This window comes from Myotis daubentonii, chromosome 18 (assembly GCF_963259705.1).
Source record: "Myotis daubentonii chromosome 18, mMyoDau2.1, whole genome shotgun sequence".
Classification (NCBI taxonomy): Eukaryota; Metazoa; Chordata; class Mammalia; order Chiroptera; family Vespertilionidae; genus Myotis; species Myotis daubentonii.
This window is the reverse complement of record NC_081857.1, coordinates 4,669,920-4,689,351: the sequence shown is the minus strand read 5'-3', so window position 1 is coordinate 4,689,351 and position 19,432 is coordinate 4,669,920. Positions and strand designations below refer to the sequence as shown.

Genomic DNA, 19,432 nt, shown 5'->3' with positions numbered 1-19,432 from the left:
GAATAGAACGCGCTCTTTCCCGCGAATCCTTCTTCAGGCCCACCTGCAAAGTCTGGGCCAACCTGAGAACCCCTGGAGTTAAGGAAAGCAGCAGCCACCTGTCTGCCCAGCCCCACAGGGGTGCCTCGGGCAGGGCTGCCTCAAGGGTGACCCTGAGAGCCCGGTGCTGAGACAGAAAGCCACCGTGCTTTCCCTGCAGTTTGTGTTGGCAAAGCCCCAGCTGCTGAAGAGCTGCAGGAAGAGGCTGCACCTGCGGACAGGATGCCCTGGTCCCCTCCCACGGGAGTTACCCCACCCAGGAGTTTCCAGCAGGCAGGTCACTTGCAAGGGCGTGTGTCTATTGGACACCAGCTACCTGTCCAAGGGAAGAGAGCTGGAGGGCAGAATCAGCAGAAATGGAGGAGTGCGGGGAGGAGGTGGAACAGGCCGGGAGGGGTGGGGGAGGGAGTGGGCCCTCCCTGTGCACACTCCCCTTGTCCACCCTCCCCACCCCCACCGTGATTTCTCTGTCTCCCTCTTCCCTCTCGTTCTTTTCCAGTACAAGCATGCCATAAAACAAAGCCGGTGGAGAAAGGCTCGGAGTGACAGATTTTTAATTAGAACCCCCATTTTGTCTTTAAAAAAAGAGTTGTCTTATCTTAGCTCTCTAGCTCTGTGGGGCGGTGGCAAATGCCAAGGAGACTGTGTTTGGCCAGGATGAACTTTCCCTCTTGTCCTTGACCTACTGTCTTCCTCTGGGGGATACTCCTCCCCCTTCCCCATCAAATGTTAGCTCCCCAGTCGCTCATTCTCCCCCCCTCCCCTGCGTGTAAACTCTGACAGGTCCTGAGGGTCCTGCCTTCATGGCCAAAGAGGAATCTCATTCTAAATCAGCCTCCCGTAGGCCTCCCAGGAACTCCCTGCCCACCCCCAGCAAGGTCTGGTACCCCCGCCCCAGCACCCCGCATTGCCTACAGAGAACAGGATCTCAGCCCCGTGGGAACCCAGTGCAGATGCCACCTTCCCTGCCACTCTCGACCTTCCAGAATTGTGTCACCCACCTAAGTGCCTCACCACAAAGAGCCACCTGGTGAAGAGCAAGACAGGCCTGCATTCACACTCCCAGCTGCCACCTTGCCAACTGTGCGACCTGGTTCAAGTCGCCTGTTCTCCCTCAGTTATAAAAACGGAGTGCTACAGGGTTGCAAGGATTAAATGGGAGTTGTGGCAAAGTGCTAACGAAGCGCAGTGCCTATGCATAGCAAGAGCTATTAAGTAGCTAGCTTAATTATAATGAACCGTTTCCATCTGACCTCATCCAACCTTGGGGCTGTTGCTATGACTTTGCCACCTTCCCACTAGGATACCCTTGGATACCCTCAGGAGGCCCCCATCCTCTCTGCACCTTTCTCCTTGCTTGCCAGCGTGCTTCCCGCCCTGTGACCTCCTCTAACCCTAGTAATGGATAACTTGAGCACACCGTGTTCCTTTGGACTGCGCTGGGCTGGGCTGGGCTGGGCTCTTGTTCTGAGGCCCCTTCGGCAAAGGGTGCTGTAGCAGCGAGTTGAAAGTGGAAAGTTCGAGGTTCTCGGGAGGGCAGGGAGCCTCTGGCAGGTGCAGAGTGTAGCTGGGCGTGGGGGGTGGGGGAGGTGTGGACCACAGGAACCAGGCAAGTGGCTCAGTGCCTGCCTACGGAGATCCAGTTTTTCTCTGCAGAAAAGAGGATGGAGGATGGAGGCATTTGAAGGCTGGGGTGGGGGCGGGGGGAGAGGAGAGAGAGAGCAATTTTTACATCTCTTTTCTGTGCAGGCGAGGGGGGCGGAATGGGTCTGGAGCACTACGAATGGTTCTTCCCAGGACTGGTGCAGTGTGTGGGCTGGGTGGAGGGGAGCAGAGAGCAGGAAGAGCAGCAGGTTAGGGACCTCATCCAAGTGAGGATGACAGGTTCAAACCCGGGAAACAGACTGAAATGGAGCTTCACAGGCCTGCAGAAGAGGGGGTGTGGCTTGGCAGGTGCACGAGGGAGATTCAGATCTAAAAATCAGTCCCACCCCCACCCAAGCTATTGGCTCTCTGAGCCCCTGGGCCAACGCCGGCAGAGGCCGCAGAGGGCAGGCCGCCATCGGGCCACGGCACGCTCACGCACACGCTTCAGTGCCAGCGGGAGGGTGCCCAGCGGGGGAGGGTGCGGATTGCATGATGACTCATCCTGGCAGCAGAAAGTGTGCACGCTGAGAAAGAGGGCTCCATGATCCGAGGCAGGTCTGTTCGCAGTGGCGAGGCCGGATGCTCAGCTCTGCAGTGGAGTGAGGGCTGGGAGTGGGGAGCACTGTGACATGGGGTCGACGAGTCACGCTGGTGGGACATGGGCGGAGGCCTGGCAGGCCGGGTGGGAACCCCTCACCAGCCATCACGGGAGCCCCATAGGGTGTCATTCGGTAGAAATGTCCCTTTGGTACCTGCATTTAAGGCATCTGGCCCGTGCCTGTTTCAGCGGGTCTGGGGTTGAGTTCTTGCTCTAGGTGAGGACGTGGTATGAAAAGTTTAGAAGGAGGGGCCTGTTTTAGAAGGCCCCTTGGTAAGGCGGACTACTCCTGCCCTCAGAGGAAGGGACCTCGTCACCTTGGTCACCAGGCCCTGGCTGGCAGACTTCCGGAAGCTGCTTCCTGCTGACCTGGTCCCTATCTTGTAAGTCGGGGAACACCGGGCGAGTCCAGAGAGCACTGTGTGAGGCGGGAGAGGCTGGGATTCCTCTCCACCATCCGGGTCCTTTGCCAATGTGTTGTAAGGTGTGCGCAGGTGGAGGCGGCCAGAGTAGAGGGGACACAGCAGTGCGTGGTCTGCGCAGGGGTCCTGGGTGTGCAGGGTGGCGGGGCGGAGGGGCAGGGGGCGTGGCCACACTGTGAGTGCCTCCCACCTGCCTGCCCTCTCTCCTGCCCAGGCACTAAGAGGCTCCATTTGCTTTTTCCCTGGAGGAAGGTCTGGCACCAACCAGCACATCCTCTCAGCTTCAGAAAGGAAAGTTCCTTTGGAGAAGTTTCCGTCTGCCTAATCCGTAACAAGTGGACCGCCTCTGAGCAGCGTGCACATGAGAATGTGGGGCATTTTACGACTCTTTTCTGGCTGGACCACTTGGGTCTACCAGAGATTTGAGAAATGCTGAGTCTTTATCTTCCTCCTGCAGCCTCAGCTGAGGGCTCCAGGTTGTGTATGGTCGCCATGGCCAAACCCACCATGGCTGGCGCAGACGATAATGCCCGAGGTGTCCTAGCCCATCTCCTGGGACAGGTCAGCCTCCAGGTGACTGTCGGGCTGTGCACGCCCACCTGCCGGGACATCCCGCTGTTGGGAAGCTAAGCAGAGGCCTGGCTCCTTCCACCTGCAGCCCAGCCCTGCTTCTCACCTGGAGGGCGCAGGAGGCCCAGGGCGCACAGCCCTCCAGGGGCGCACACAGCTCTCCTCCTGCCCTAATGCTCACCCTTCAAACGGACACAGTCCCTTCTCCAGCCTCCTGTGAGGTGGTCTCTAACCTTTCCGTCATGCTCAGCTCCTCTCCTCTGCACTTTTCCATTTAGTTTTTTAAAAATATATTTTTATTGGTATCAGAGAGGCAGGGAGAGAGGAGAGAGAGAAAGAAACATCAGTGATGGGAGAGAACATTGATCAGTTGCCTCCTTTCCGGAAGCCGGTACATCCTTGCTGCTTGACACAGTCACTGCAGGGAAGAAACATCTGCACAGCATATGTTCCAAGGGACCTGGCATATATGGCATACTGTTCTTAATATGTTTGCTCCCCTTCTTGGCGCTATGTGTTTTCACCAAGGTCACCTCTCCGAGAAAGGTTGTTTCCCCAGGTGGGGATTTTTCCCTGAAGTTAGGGAGGGAATAAAACCCCTTAACTAAGTGCCAGGCGGGTAGTTAATCACTTTAACTACGAACAATCATGCTTAAGCTACATAATCTTTACTCCCTGGAATGGAGATAAGAAACGCCCTAACCTTTGGAATAGAAATTGATAGGATTAAAATCAACTGGTATAAATACAGATGTAACAAGACAATAAAAGACAGAACCTGGCTACAGAACTTGGCTGGAGATCCTGGCTAGAGAACCCAACTATGCTGATGAACTGAACGCTGCCTCCATGTCATTCCTTCTTCGCCGACTCCATCCACACCTTTGGGAACCCCTGGACCTGCTGGGGTCGGACCCCAACACCTCCTGAAAGCCCCACACGGTGGATTGAGCCTGCAACCTGGGCAAGTGCCCTGACAGGGTATCGAACTGAGACCTCCTGGTTCATAGGTCGACGCTCAACCACGGGGCCACGCCGGCGGCTCCGATTTACTGACATCCTTTTTAAAGCGAAGACCTGGCTCAGAGGCGGCAGAGTCCAGGGAGCGTGTCCAGGGTGCCCTGGCCGCGTCACCGTCCTCATTTCTACCCTCCCAGCACTGCCTCGTGGTTTCCTCCAGCCCAGGCCTCCTTGTGGCTGGAGCCGGGCAAATGTTTCGGAAAAGGCTCTTGCTCTTGGGGAGAAACAGAAAGGCCCCTCTCCCTTCATCCAGCTCAAGGACAGGGACACACAAGACACTGTCAGGGTGGGGCCCCTGGCCCCAGGCTGCAAACACTGCCCTGGGGGGGGGAGGGGCTACACTGCGGGGCTGCTGCCAGGGGCTGGTCTCCTCCAACCCCCTCAGCCACCAATGCCCGATGTGCCGGCAGCAGGCTGGGCAGGCAGCAGGAGAGTCTTGGCAGGGCCTGCACCCCTCGCCAGCGTCTGCAGCCCCTGCCGGCTGGTCCAGGCTTGCTCTGCCTTCAGTCTCGGTCCAGGCGGGGGTCAAGCCCACAGATCCCACCATCACCAGCCTCAGCATTGACCTCCGTGGCCTGGGTGCCGCCCTTTGCTAGGCTGGGACACGGAGGCCGGGCTGTGCTCTTCCCAGGGCTGCAGAGCTGTCGGGGGCACAGGACACTCAGACCCACAGCCGATGACACACGGCAGCACAGAACCTGCCCAGCCTGTAACGTGGGCCAGCTTTTCCTCTTCCTGACAGGCTTGACCTCTCCCCATCGTTCTAGAAACACTGCATGGTAAGGAGCTAGTCCGTAGGAATCAAACCCAAGGGGAGGAATGAAAAAAGACTGTTTTGCATTTATTTTACTCTGAGGAGGAGCTGGGAGGCAGAAAAATGCAAAAGAAATTGCGTAAACTGGATTACAACCGGAAAGGGAGGCTTGGGCGCTCTCAGGAGCAAATCCTTCAGGCGGACTGGCTGGTGCAGTGCCTGCCTTGGCGGTACCTGCATCCCAGCTCGCTCACAGCATAGCTTTTGTGTTAATAAAGGAAACACCCGCCTTGCATACCCACCATCTACGTGGCATCGCACCCACAACCCCCAGGAGGGCTGTGCCCCTTGCCCAAATGTATGGATGGCAGGTGGCCCCTATCTGATCTCATGGCATAACACCCCACCAGGGCACATGCCTGGGTTGTAGGGTCGATCCCCAGTGTGGGGAGTGCAGGAGGCAGCCGATCCATGATTCTCTCTCATCATTAATGTTTCTATCTCTTTCCCTCTCCCTTCCTCTCTGAAATCAATAAAAATATATTAAAAAAATAAAATGGTGAATTTAACACTAAATAAATTAATAAATAAATAAAAAAGGAAGGAAGGAAGGAAGGAAGGAAGGAAGGAAGGAAGGATAAAATGACAATTTTATCCTTAGAGCTGGGGCTTGGCCGTGAGCAAGAGAACCCCACAATAAAATGGCTTCGACAGTGTGGGTTACGTCCCTCTCACTCAGTCCCGGAAGGTGGTCCCGGAGGAGGATGCTGGCTTTGCTCACTGCGTCCTCGGGGGCCAGGCCCCTTCCAGCTCACCCTCGACCATCCCTCCTACGGGCCCTGCTCTCCTGGCCCCCTTGGTGCATGGGCCCTCGGTCATCACAGCCAGGCCTGAAGGCCAGAGGGGACAGAGGCAGACGTGCAGCCCGTTATGGAAACACCCACCAGGAGCTGTCTGCTGGGCTCCCTGGTCAGAACGTGGCCTGGGGGCAGCACTTGGCGCAGGGGAAGCTGGGAGCACAGTCTTTACTTGGGCAGCATGTTCCCGTGAAAGTTAGAGGGTCTATCCGTCTCTGCCACAACAATGCAGGGGGATTGACACTTATGGATTTGCCTTTTGAGTTAGTGTCATCCAGGCCCCTTTCAAATTACAGGGCCTACAGGGGTTGTGGAGACACTGAGGAGCCATTGGAAGAGTAATTCAATAGACACGGCCAGGCCTCAGGCCAGAGGAGGCTCTGGGAGGAGCAGGGGCAGAGCTGGGCAGGGTCTCAGAGGGCGGCAGGAAACAGACGCAGGTGCTCCAGGCCCTGTCTGCAGCTCTGCCCCACGGGCAGGGCTGGGCTGCTCACATTCCCACAGCAGCCACCCTGGGTTCAGTACCAGCAGCCGCCCTGGGGCTGAGGGACCTGGACAGCTGCTGCCTAATCTTAGTAGCACAGGGCACTTAGCACTCGGGGCAGCTGGCCTGCGGGGTGGTGGCACGGGGTGTGAGTTACCCACCCAGCCGGCAGCTGCCAGGTCAGTTGCAGCATGTTAACTGACAATGGGATTTATTTATTTATTTATTTATTTATTTATTTATTTATTCATGTTTAAATATATATTTTTATTGATTTTAGAGAGAAAGGGAGAGAGAGAGAGAGAAAGAGAGAGCGAGCGAGAGAGAAACATCAATAAGGACAGAGAGTCATTGACTGGCTGCCTCCTGCACGACCCACACTGGGGATCAAGCCCACAGCCCTGACCGGGAATTGAATTATATGACCTCCTGGGTCATAGGTTTAATGTTCAACCACTGAGCCATGTCAGCCAGGCTATTTATTTTTTAAATGCATTTTTATTTTGTTTTATTTTTTTGTTAATCCTCACCTGAGGACATTTTTCCATTGATTTTTAGCGAGAGTGGAAGGGGAGAGGGAGAGACAGAGAGAGAGAAGCATCGCTGTGAGAGAGACACATGGACTGGTTGCCTCTCACACATGCCCCCACCAGGGCCAGCGACTGAGCCTGCAACTGAGGTACATGCCCTTGACCGGAATCGAACCTGCGGCCCTTCAGTCCACAGGCCAGCACTCTACCCACTAAGCCAGCTCCCATTCAGTTGTAAATTAAGCTCCTGGAGAACAGGGGCCTTGTCTGACCTGCACTCCACAGTTCCCAGCACGGCGCCTGGACTCAGTGGTTTGAAGAATTGCCGACTGAACAAATGACTGAAGGAAGGGTCTCCAGTTTTAACCAGGACCCTCGTGGACTCAGGAATAGATAACGTGACTCAAAGGGAGCTCTGGTTTACAAAAGGAGAAAATGGTGTAAACTGGTCCATCAGCGACAAAGACACTGAGGCCCAGATATAATAACAGATCGTCTGGAAGAGGGACCCACCGATACTATACAGCAAACAAAAACCTCACCTGTAGAAATTGTGACAAGTGGGGCCATTTGTCAAAAAATTGCCCCTTTCCACAAGAAGTCCACGCTGCTCCCTCTGCTCCGAGAGGACACCTCCAGGACGCCTGTCCAGCCCGCTTTGCTTAGGCTGTTCTTTGCCCATGACTTCTGCGCACAGATGTCATGGAAGACCTGCCTGGAGAACACGATGTGACGTGACGGTGTGACATGCCAGGCCGCTGTGCCGATGCTTGCCCAGAAACCTGAAGGCAGCATCGCCCACCACTCCACCGGACCACCCACAAAGCCGAGGCCCCTCTGGACCATCAGCCTCAGCGAACCGCTACAGCTGTGGTCAAGAAAGCCATTATGCATGCACGTACAGGAAGGCGAACGTTTCGCCAGCCCTTTCCCACATCCCCATTCATCTGCTACTATGATGACAAATAGGAAATTCGGGAGCAAGAATACAAATTAACGAAAAGTAAGAGAACTCCAGAAAATGGGGGTTTTCCAAGGCAGTTCAAGAGGCTGCATATGAAAGCAGCAAATCAGGGGTCCCACCGTGACGTGAGGAAGAGCCAGGCCTCAAGGAGAAACATGAGGTGGCCTCAAGGAAAGAAAGAACCCCCAAAGGAAGCAAGGAGCAGGGACGAGAGAGAGCGTGAAGGCACAGGAGGCCTATAGGGGCCGTGACGGGATGAGGAATTTCCCAGAGGCCCCAGAACCCACTCTCCCCTCGGCACCTTCAAAGCCAGAAGCCTCGCAGTCCTTTCACCACTCACACCACAGGAGCCGGAAAAGAAAGCTGCCCGGAGAGGCCGGCACGGCGTGAGGAAAGGGGCGCTGCGTGGAGGGGGGGGGGGGGGGACGGGAAGGGGGACGGGGATGACTTCCTTCTTACTAAGCGGAGGGAACCCAGTCTAGGCTGCGACCGCTGCCCAGCTGGCTCCCCAGCACTGGTCTGCGCTTCACGTCCACAACATCCGCCAATCTTCTTACCAATCACAGTGAGTTTTGTTTTGTTGTTTTGTTTAATCTCAGCCACACCTAGAGCTGCTGAATGAAGACCTAGGTCAGTGGTCGGCAAACTCATTAGTCAGCAGGGCCAAATATCAACAGTACAACGATTGAAATTTCCTGTGCGAGCCAAATTTTTTAAACTTAAACTATATAGGTAGGTACATTGTTATTAACTTAATTAGGGTACTCCTAAGGCTTAGGAAGAGCCACACTCAAGGGGCCAAAGAGCCGCATGTGGCTCGCGAGCCGCAGTTTGCCGACCAGGAGATCTGTGCTCTGTGTCCAGCAGGTTACTAGGGGGGGAAACAAAGATAAACTCAGACTTCCCCTGTTCCAGCGGGTCATTTTCACTCAGAATCCTACAGGTAGGAAGAATTGATCTTTTCAAGAGAATTTTAAAAAAATACTTTGAAAAAGTTAAAGCTCATCAAATGGACTAGTAATTCATCTGCAGTGTGTTTATGTAAATTAAATCCTTGCCGGGAGAGAAATCATTATGAAAAAATTCATTGGTCTTTTCCGTCATCACTCTCTCTTTAACATCGGAAAGGATGGTAGTCACAAATCTGAGCGTTGCTTGCTTCTGAGGCTGGGGTCAGAGTCTTCCTCTGGTCAGAGCATCAGGGCCGCACAGCGAAGGCTCCTCATCGAAGCCCCAAAGAAGCAGGGAAGTGGCTGCTGTGGAATACGAGCGAGGAATCCTTCCAGGATCAGCACCCAGGACAGATTTCCCGAGACAAGCGGGAAAGAGTCATCAGGAAGGTTGATGCCATCACAGTGGAATCGTTTCCACTGTGTTTCCCATCACACTTCAAGAACACTGTCACTCCGCTATGTAGAGATGAAAATTGCCCAACTTAAAAAAATTGTTTTGTTTTTATGGTGTTTTTTTACTGTATAGCTATACAGAAATGTTTGCACTTGTGAGCCTTTTGTACTTATCAAAGCCTAATGTTAGAATTGGAAAAATAAAATGTCTGAAATAGAAAAAATAAAGAGAATAGATGACTCGCACCCAGCAAACATCATTCACCAGAGAGGTGTGAGGAGGGTGCTTACCAAAGGGGACCCTCCAGGCAGAGGACTTTCGGGCGCCTAAGCGCAGTGACAGATGTGAGTTCAGCTGCTTATCACCTACCTGCCCCCGGCATGGTCTGTGGGCTGCGAGTCCTGCCCGAACTGCCCACTCAGGCCACGGTGCCTTTATAGCAGAATGTGTGTGTCCCCCCAAACGCATTTACTGAAGTCCTACCCCCAAGGTGATGCTGTTAGGAGGTGGGACCTTCGGAGGAAATTAGGTGCAGGTGAGGTTGTGAGGGTGGGCCCGTGGTGGGATGGTGCCCTTCTTAGGGGACACCTGAGCCTCTGTCTCCGCACGCCGAACGCAGCAGGCCTGTCTGCGGCCAGGAGGAGGGCCTCGCCAATCCCCCGCCATGCTGGCGCCTGGTCTTGAACTTGCAGACTCCAAGACTGAGAAATAAGTGTCCGTTATGTAAGCCGCCAGCTGGTGGTATTGTCACCACAGCTCGAGCTGATTAAGACAGTGGGCCAGGGTGGCCCTGCCCCCCACAGGGAGGCTCCCTCTGTGGGCTGGCCCTCCAGCCTTGATCAGAGTGAGGATGCAAACCAAGATACTGTAACGGAGATCTCTGGATAAAGTGACTCAGGCCCTGGCTGGTGTGGCTCAGTGGATAGAGCGCCGGCCTATGGACCAAAGTGTCCTGAGTTCGATTCCGGTCAAGGGCAGGCTTGGTTGCAGGCTCCTCCCCGGCCCGGGCTCCTGCAGGAGGCAGCCAATCGATGTGTTTCCCTCACATCGATGTTTCCCTCTGTCTTTCCCTCTCTCTTCCATTCTCCCTAAAAATCAATGGGAAAATATCCTCAGGTGAGGAGGATTAATAACAAAAACAAAAAAGGTAAAGTGACTCTAAAAGAGCAGCTCGCTTTCCTTCAGGGCAGCCGGGGTGAGCAGAGCCGAGGCGTCGGCCTGGGAGCTGTCCGCGTCCGGGCTGTCCGGTCCTCTGACCCTTGTGCATCCCCCGGGGGCCGGCCCTGGCGTGACTGAGGCTGGTCCACGGCGCATCTCCAGCCCTTCTCACAGCGAGGAGGAGGTCCAGGACAAGTGGCTTTGCTTTGAAGATGATGCCAAATTTATACATCTTGCTTCCATTTATACCCGTTACTCACAGTCACCCCAGCAGCGAGGCGGCTGGGACCGTAGGCACCACAGCAGCTGTGCCCACGGGAAGCGCAGGGCCTGTCATAGGAAGGAGGTCCTGAGATGAACCCTGGGAGACAGAGGGCGCCCCTGCCGGACCTGGGGCAGCTGCCCTTCCTCCGCTTGCGCGTGGGCCCAGCCCTAGGCTTGGGTGCCTGTGAGATGTCTGCGTCTTTATCCTTTTTTATTATTAATTGAAAAAGAAAGAGAGAGAGAGAGAGAGAGAGAGAGAGAGAGAGAGAGAGAGAGGGAAACATCGATCTGTTGCCTCTAGCGCACACCCTGGCAGGGGCCAGGGATTGAACCTGCAACCGAGGTACATGCACTTCACAGGGACTCGAACCTGTGGCCCTTGGGTCTGAGGGCTGACACTCTAACCACTGAGCCAAACCGGCCAGGGCTGAACCCACCACCTTTTGCTGCCAGGATGATGCTCCAAGCAACTGAGCCGCACTGGCCAGTAACCCCCTTTCCTTGAATTCGTGAGTGGAAAACTTCCCTGGTACCAGAGGCTGCAGATTTGAACAATGTACCTCCAATCCCTCAGAACTCGGTGAAGGCTGCAATACACCTAAGGCCAGGGGCGGGGTGGGGGGGGGTTGTGGGGCTCAGAGCAAGCCCTGAACACAAACCCCAGGATGGCAGTGGGGGGCAAGGGGAGAACATGCCTGTGAGCCGACCTGGGACACGGTCACCTCCACTGAGAGCCCTGAGCCAGGCCACCCCGGGTGCCTGAACGTGACTTTGGCAGCCTTCATTCTCTTCTGCATTTTTCGCATTTTTGCCCGTGGGACCCTGCCATCGCTTCCCACATCCCTGCGTTCCCTCCTGGGGCTCTCCTGGGGGAGGGGGACAGGGACTCCTGGGGCTCTCCTGGGGGGGGGGTATGAAGGGACTCCTGGGGGATGGGGGCGGGGGCAGGGACTCCTGGGGCTTTCCTGGGGGGGGGTATGAAGGGACTCCTGGGGCATGGGGGTGGGGGCAGGGACTCTTGGGGCTCTCCTGGGGGGGGGTATGAAGGGACTCCTGGGGGATGGGGGCGGGGGCAGGGACTCTTGGGGCTTTCCTGGGGCAGGGTGCGGGGATCCTGGGACTCTGGCCTCATCGTGACATGTGAGCCTCTAGTGATGGGCCAATTTCAGGCCATTGGGCATCAGTCTTGGTTTATCAGGGCTCTTGTTGCTCTGCAAATAGCACTGGCCAGGTTCTTCATGCACATCCTGGCAGCATCCCTCTGTCCTCTTTAGAGGACAAGCATCTGTAAAACAAAGTATCACTTTATCTCCCTTTAGGGTGACTCTGTCCAGAGGAATGGCTGGTGGGTCTGCCCACCAACAACCCAGAAGTGCTGGGTCAGCTCAGGGCCACGTGTCTATGGGGAGAGCAGGCGGCCCCTGGCCTCACCTCCCCTACCTGCTCCCTTGCCCTGTGACCCGCGCAATCCAGGCCTGTGCGGTGTGGCGTCCAGTGAGGGCTCCGATCAGCTGAGGGGAACCGGGAAAGCCTGTTGGGATCTGGCACATTCGACGCTGAAATTAGAGTCATTGTTTAGACTTCACCCGCTCAGCACTGTCTTTGGAGGCGCCATCCCGGGTGCCTGGTGCGCTCTGCGGGCATTTGCCCTTCCTCGGGCGTGCTTTTCCGTGAAATAGCGCATCCTGTCACAGCAGGCTCTTCAGAAGGAATGGAAGAAAGAGGAGGGGTGGGCGTGGGCGACATGCGCTGAGCGGCCATGACATGCTGGGCCAGGTCTGGAGAGGAGCCCTGGCCAGTGCGCTCAGTGGTTAGAGTGTCAGCCCGCACACCCAAGGGTCTTGGGTTCCATTCCTGGTCAAGGGCACGTAGGTGGGTTGCAGGTTCTATCCCAGGCATCCAATCTATGGGTCTCTCTCATCTCTCTCTCTCTCTCTCTCTCTCTCTCTCTCTCTCTCCCTTCCTCCCTCCCCCCGTCCCTTCCACTCTCTAAAAATCAATGGCAAAAATATCCTCGGGTGAGGATTAACAATAACAGAAAAGACAATACTCTGAGTGTTTGGGCGGCTCAGTAAAATTCTAGGCGAAAGAGCAGGTGCGAGTCCCAGCAGACAGGAACGCGCAGATGGGAAGGCCCAAGCGGGTTTTGAACACTCCCTGGAAAGGCGCTCCATACGGAGCAGCTTCTTGTCGCTATTACAGCCAATTTAAGTTTCTTACGAGTGAACCCCAGGCCTTCGTCAAGGGCCCCGAGATGTTGGAACCAAGAGGGCCTTGAGCATCATCTGGTCCAGCCTCGTTTCTTGGCTGAAGACCGTCTTCTCCTGTTTCCCTGACCTGCCGGCGCCTTCTTGGTATACAGCAGGGGCTCGCTCGGTAGCAATTGAATGAATGGTGTGCGTCCTTCCCGCGGTCTGTCATTCACCTCACCCCGCGCCCTGAGCGAGGAAACAGGAGCACGCTGGGCTGGGAAACGCATTCTGTGCATCATTAACCAGCCCGTGGGGGTCTGGCTGTTTTTATGAGCGTTTCCCTCTGGGAATGACCTTCACTGCGGCTCAGAACATGAACTCCGTGCATCCAAGCGTTTGCGGACAGCATTGCGGTCCCCATGATTGTCTTAGGCTCACAGCGACGACACGAACCACGTCTGAGCAACACCGTGGACCTGTGAGTCCGCGTCCGCCATCGGCGTGGGCTCCTCCACGCGGCTGGGACCCAATGGAAAGTTTGCCTCCACCCCTCCCTCCTGAAATCATCTTTTAACCAGCGGCCACGTGTTTTCATGTTGCATAGACTCCTGCCAATCACAGAGCCTGAGCTCCTCTAGCCCCTCCGTCCCCGCCTCTTCCCCAAGGCAGGGCCCTCACACCCCCACTCGGTAGGATCTGAACACCTGCCAGACCTTTAGGATAAACTAGTAGGTGCGTGATTCCAACTGGGCTGTTTCCCTGTGCTCGTGCCCCACAGCTGGGACAGAATGACGCGTGGATCGGACACGTGGAGCCCGAGGGCGGGGCTGGGCTTGCCTAACCGCCGCCCAAACGGGGGACTGCCCCTCTGATCTCGCAGCCGGGTGCACTGAGGACGGGGTGCATGGGGCGTGACTCCAACGCCCATCCCACCTCCTGCCTTGGCTCACCTGTGGCCTGGGAAACCTGAGATCTAGCGTTGCCCGAAGGACGGGACTTGGCCCGCTGCCGTCACCCTCCCTTTCCCACGCCTCTCAGGGCTGACAAGCAGGATACTTATTCTAGGCTCCCAGCTTTCAGTTAGGGAGCTAGAGCCCAGGACCACCCAGGAAGCTGGGAATGAAGGGGCATCATCAGCCTGGGGGGTATGAGCGTGGCCGGTGGGGGGGAGTTGGGGGAGCAGACAGGCCACCAGGAACCGCAGTGCTCGGGACCCTGCGTCCCGGCCACACTTTGTCACAGGAAATGGCTGCCACAGGGTCATCCCCCCCCCCCAAACCTCTGTCCAGCATCTGCTGTGCACCAGGCACCGTACTAGGCACTGCCGAGACAACCAGGAAAGACACAGCTCCTGCTTTCCAGAGCGTCACCGGCCGGCAGAGAGCGCAGACTCAGCCCTTCACCCACATTTCGCCAGGCTGGCTGGGAGGTGGAGGAGCCTGGGGTTGGAGCGCTGCAGGCGGAATATCATGCTGAAGCTCACTGCAGGCTAGGCCCCGGCTTGGGTGGCACCCTGTGCCTGTCATGATTTGCATCCTTGGACTAGTATCTGGCCCATCTCGTTCGCCTTCTACCTTAGCAAACAGAAGCACAGCTTTAGCAACGGACATGAAGGCGAGTCCATAGCAAACAAGTCCTGCCCCGTCCCCACCGCGACCAGGCTCAGTGCTCCCTGAAACCACGGGGGGTTGACAGCCTGCAGGAGCCGGCAGCCAGGGGAGGCCAGAACTGTGCTCACAGATGCAGGAATGGAGCACAGCCTGTTTCCATGGCGACAGTGATAACAGCCTATATTTATAGACCCTCTATCTCTAAGGAGCTCAAAGTACTTTACAGACACATTATCTTCTTCTGGGGGGTGGGGGGAGAAGGAGAGAGCGAGAGAGAGAGAGAGAGAGAGAGAGAGAGAGAGAGAGAGAGAGACACGAGAGAAGAGCAGGAGGAGGAGGGGGAGGAGGGAGGGAGGAAAGGTGAATGAGAGCAAGGAGGAGGGAGAGAAGGACACGAGGTGCTGTATGCACAGCCCACAGATGGCAGGGAGTGAGGACTCGGTGCCCGAGGTGCAGGGCAAACCAGTGACAGGTGGCAGATGCACGGACCATGGCCCTCCAGCTCCTGGAGCCCTGGCTGCTGGCCTTGGGCAGATGTCAGGGCTGGGCTGCCACCTCACAGTCCTCCAGCTCTGGTCAGGGTCACCTGGGACATCCGGTCACCCTGGGACATGCAGGCAGTGTGGCTCACCTGCTGTGACAAGAAGCACAGGGACACTCTTCCATGGAGCTCTGGGGAGAATGTCCCCAGTCCTATAGCCAGAGGGCCACCAGACAGCTCCAGAGGGCGTGACCAGGTGCGAGGCTCGGTGTCCTGAGGCTCTCAGACCCAGAGGCTGCAGTGCAGGGGCTGGCACATGCCAGGGCAGGCTCTGCACATGCTGGGACAGGCTCTGCACATGCTGGGGCGGGGCCTGTGCACACCGAGGCAGGGCGTGCACTCGCTGGGACAGACTCTGCACATGCTGGGGCGGGGCCTGCACATGCTGGGACAGGCTCTGTACACGCTGGGGCGGGGCCTGCACACACCGAGGCGGGGCCTGCACACGCTGGGCGGGGCCTGCATGGAGCCCCTTGCAGTGTCCCGGCCCTGGGGGGGTGCTTTTCGATGCTTCTCAGCGCCTCCCTGAGACACGTGGGCTCCGTTAGACGTGTGATGTTGCTTAGACCAACTTCACAGCTGTTGCTGGTGAAATCGAAAATGAGCGCAGGTGGCAGGGCTCAGTGCTTGAGCATCAACCTATGAACCAGGAGGTCATGGTTTGATTCCTGTTCAGGGCACATGCCCAGGTTGTGGGCTCGATCCCCAGCATGGGGCGTGTAGGAGGCAGCCGATCAATGATTCTCTCATCATTGATGTTTCTATCTTGCTCTCCCTCTCCCTTCCTCTCTGAAATTAATAAAAATACATTTTGAAAGAAAGAAAGAGAGAAAGAAAGAAAGAAAGGAAGAAAAGAAAATGAGTTGTGTGAGTCCTGGTGGGTGGGCAGGCGCTCAAGCTCTCTGGCCCAGAGCCATTTCTGTCCCCTCTCTGTTTTGAATCCAACCGCGGTCCCCGCTGCCGACCCTCACTGACCCCTGCTACCCTTCACCACCACCTCGCCTCCCATTTTGGCCTTTGGAACACAGCAACTCTTTTCTCTTTTAAAAAGAACCATTATCTGCAGGGCATTCAGCAAACCCAGCTGCCCACCCCCATGGCACCCCTGGGGACAAGGGCCACCCTCTGCAGGTCTTCAGGGTCTTTAGGAACAAAGGTGCCCTCTCCGCAGCCCAGGACCTCAGGCCCATTCCTGGGACCTCGGGCCCATTCCCGGGACCCCGGGCCCATTCCCGGGACCTCGGGCTCATTCCTGGGATCTCAGGCCCATTCCCGGGATCTCGGGCCCATTCCCGGGACCTCGGGCTCATTCCCGGGATCTCGGGCCCATTCCCGGGACCTCGGGCCCATTCCCGGGACCTCGGGCTCATTCCCGGGACCTCGGGCCCATTCCCGGGACCCCGGGCCCATTCCCGGGACCTCGGGCTCATTCCTGGGATCTCGGGCCCATTCCCGGGATCTCGGGCCCATTCCCGGGACCTCGGGCTCATTCCCGGGATCTCGGGCCCATTCCCGGGACCTCGGGCTCATTCCCGGGATCTCAGGCACATTCCCGGGACCTCGGGCCCATTCCCGGGACCTCGGGCCCATTCCCGGGACATCAGGCTCATTCCCGGGATCTCGAGCCCATTCCCAGGACCTCGGGCTCATTCCCGAGACCTCGGGCCCATTCCCGGGACCTCGGGCCCATTCCCGGGACATCGGGCTCATTCCCGGGATCTCGGGCCCATTCCCGGGACCCCGGGCCCATTACGGGACCCTGGGCCCATTCCCGGGACCCCGGGCCCATTCCCGGGACCTCGGGCTCATTCCCGGGATCTCGGGCCCATTCCCGGGATCTCGGGCCCATTCCCGGGACCCCGGGCCCATTCCCGGGACCCCAGGCCCATTCCCGAGACCTCGGGCTCATTCCCGGGATCTCGGGCCTATTCCCGGGATCTCGGGCCCATTCCCGGGACCCCGGGCTCATTCCCGGGATCTCGGGCCCATTCCCGGGATCTCGGGCCCATTCCCGGGATCTCGGGCCCATTCCCGGGACCTCGGGCCCATTCCCGGGACCTCGGGCCCATTCCCGGGATCTCGGGCCCATTCCCGGGACCTCGGCCCCATTCCCGGGACCTCGGGCCCATTCCCGGGACTTCGGGCCCATTCCCGGGATCTTGGGCTCATTCCCGGGACCCCGGGCCCATTCCCTGGACCCCGGGCTCATTTCCGGGACCCTAGGCCCAAGCAAAGATGAGGTCTTACTCTCCTTTGGCTGTTCAGGCTTCAGGGTCACCTGGGTTAAGGGTCCATAGTTCAGTAGTGTAGGTGGTTGAGCCTCAGGTAAGTTTAAAGGCTTGTTTTACAATGGACTTCAGACCCCAGAGCAAAAAGAAGTTAAACACAGGCCCCTCCGAGGAAGAACATGGCTGGCCGAGGCTCTCATGTCCCCAGCGCTGCATTAGGCACTTCACCGCCTGGGATGGGTGTCCTCACCCTGAATTCCACTCCTGTTTTCCACCTCCTGGCCTTGGCCTCCGGAGGGAACCCTGTCCTGTTCACTACTGTGCCTGGGCCCCTGGCTGTGCGCCTGGTCCTCCTCTTTTTCTGGATTTCCCTGGCCCTCCTCCAAACCCCGCCCCCCACACCCAGAGATGGGGTACCCTGCCTCTCCCCCACGGTATTCTGTCCCTGTCACTCACCTGTCACATGCATGTCACACACCGGTTACATGCCTGCCTCATGCCTGCCACACACCTGTCACACACCTGTCCTCACCGTGGCACCTGCTTCTGTTCACATCAGTTTCCAGTTGTCATCGGAGGTGCCTTTTATATGCAGAAAACATCATCCAAAGGCTCATTTTCTAGATTAAAAATGGATATTGTACTTATTAAAGTTCAAGTTAAAACTAGAAGAAGGGTTTCTTTTAGTTCAGCGGACAGGTGTGACTATGCAATGTTTCTAGTGGAGCTCAGCAACCACCTCGGAAGGGCCTCTGAGTGAAGGTAGTCAGGCACCTACAAACGTTTAAGCTGCGATTGTAAATTTTATACACACACATATACATAACAACACACATATACATAACAACACACACGTACACACACAACACACATATACATGCACAGCACATACACAACACACAACACACACACACAACACACACACAACACACACACATATACATATACAACACACATACACACATATACACACAACACATATACATAGACCACACGTACACAACACACACATAATGCACAGCACATACATATACACACAACACACACACATACACACATATATACATATACAACACACATATACACGTATACACACAACACACATATATACAAACACAGCACATATCTACACAACACATATATACACACAACACACACATATATAAACACAACACATATACATACACAAACACACACATGCAAACATACATACACACAACAGAGATATATACACATAACATATATGCAACACATACGAACACATATATACATACACAACACACATATACATACACAATACACATATATACATAGACAACACAAATACGCACATATACACATGCACAACACACATACATACACAACACATATATACACATACACACATGCACAGCACATATAAACACACACAGCACACACATACACACACATATAGTTGAACTAACAGCTTTCTGGAGTACCTCAATGCTTATATACATTACAGCCCTGAAGCGCGCTTGTGTGACACTGTCCCCGTGCACCGGGGTGTGCGTGCCGGGCCGGCATAGGGCCACACCGTGGCTGAGCGGGGGACCAGCCGCGCTGGTGTGGCCTGGAGGACAGCTCGCTGGTCCCCTGGCGGAGCCCCCACACCTCCTCTTGCTGGGTTGCAGCTCAGTGCCTGATACCTCCGCCCTCCCCCACACCTGTCCCCACCTGAACCTTTCAACGCCGCCACGCTCTCCGCCTTGGAGTCCGGGGAGCAGACGGGTGCCCCGCTGGAGACGCTGCCCGCGAGCGTGTGCCCGTCCTCAGGGGCCGAGGGGGCTCAGAGTGCCAGCCTGCTTCTCCTCCCCTTGCTCACTCTGCACCCCGGGTGCTGGGGTCAGCAGAGCCGCCCAGACCGGGCTCTCGGCTCCTGGGTGCTTACTCGCACAAGTACTTCTGCAGCTGGAATTCCGGGCGGAAGGTGTCTTACAAACAGAGCATCTTGGGGGCTGGTTTTAATTTCCCCGACCAAGGCATGAGGTGCCATTCTTCGGGGAGCAGCTCCGGGTCAGCCCTGGTGCTGGCTTTCATCCCAGGCCGCAGTGTGGACGCTTGGAAACCAGTGAGAACCCCAACGTGGAGTGCACAGGACCCGGAGCTTCCGCCTTGGGAGCTGCGGTTCCCGAGGCCTTTGCTGGGGGTGAGGGTCGGGAGAAAAGCTCAGAGCGGGGTCGTTTGTA

At 56.5% G+C, this 19,432-nt stretch overlaps 1 pseudogene; it reads left to right on the top strand.

The window, feature by feature from the left end:
* Nucleotides 1–1,802: 1,802 nt before the first annotated feature.
* The window catches only part of LOC132221042 (zinc finger CCHC domain-containing protein 7-like), a 34,254-nt pseudogene continuing 16,624 nt past the window's right edge, over nt 1,803–19,432 (top strand).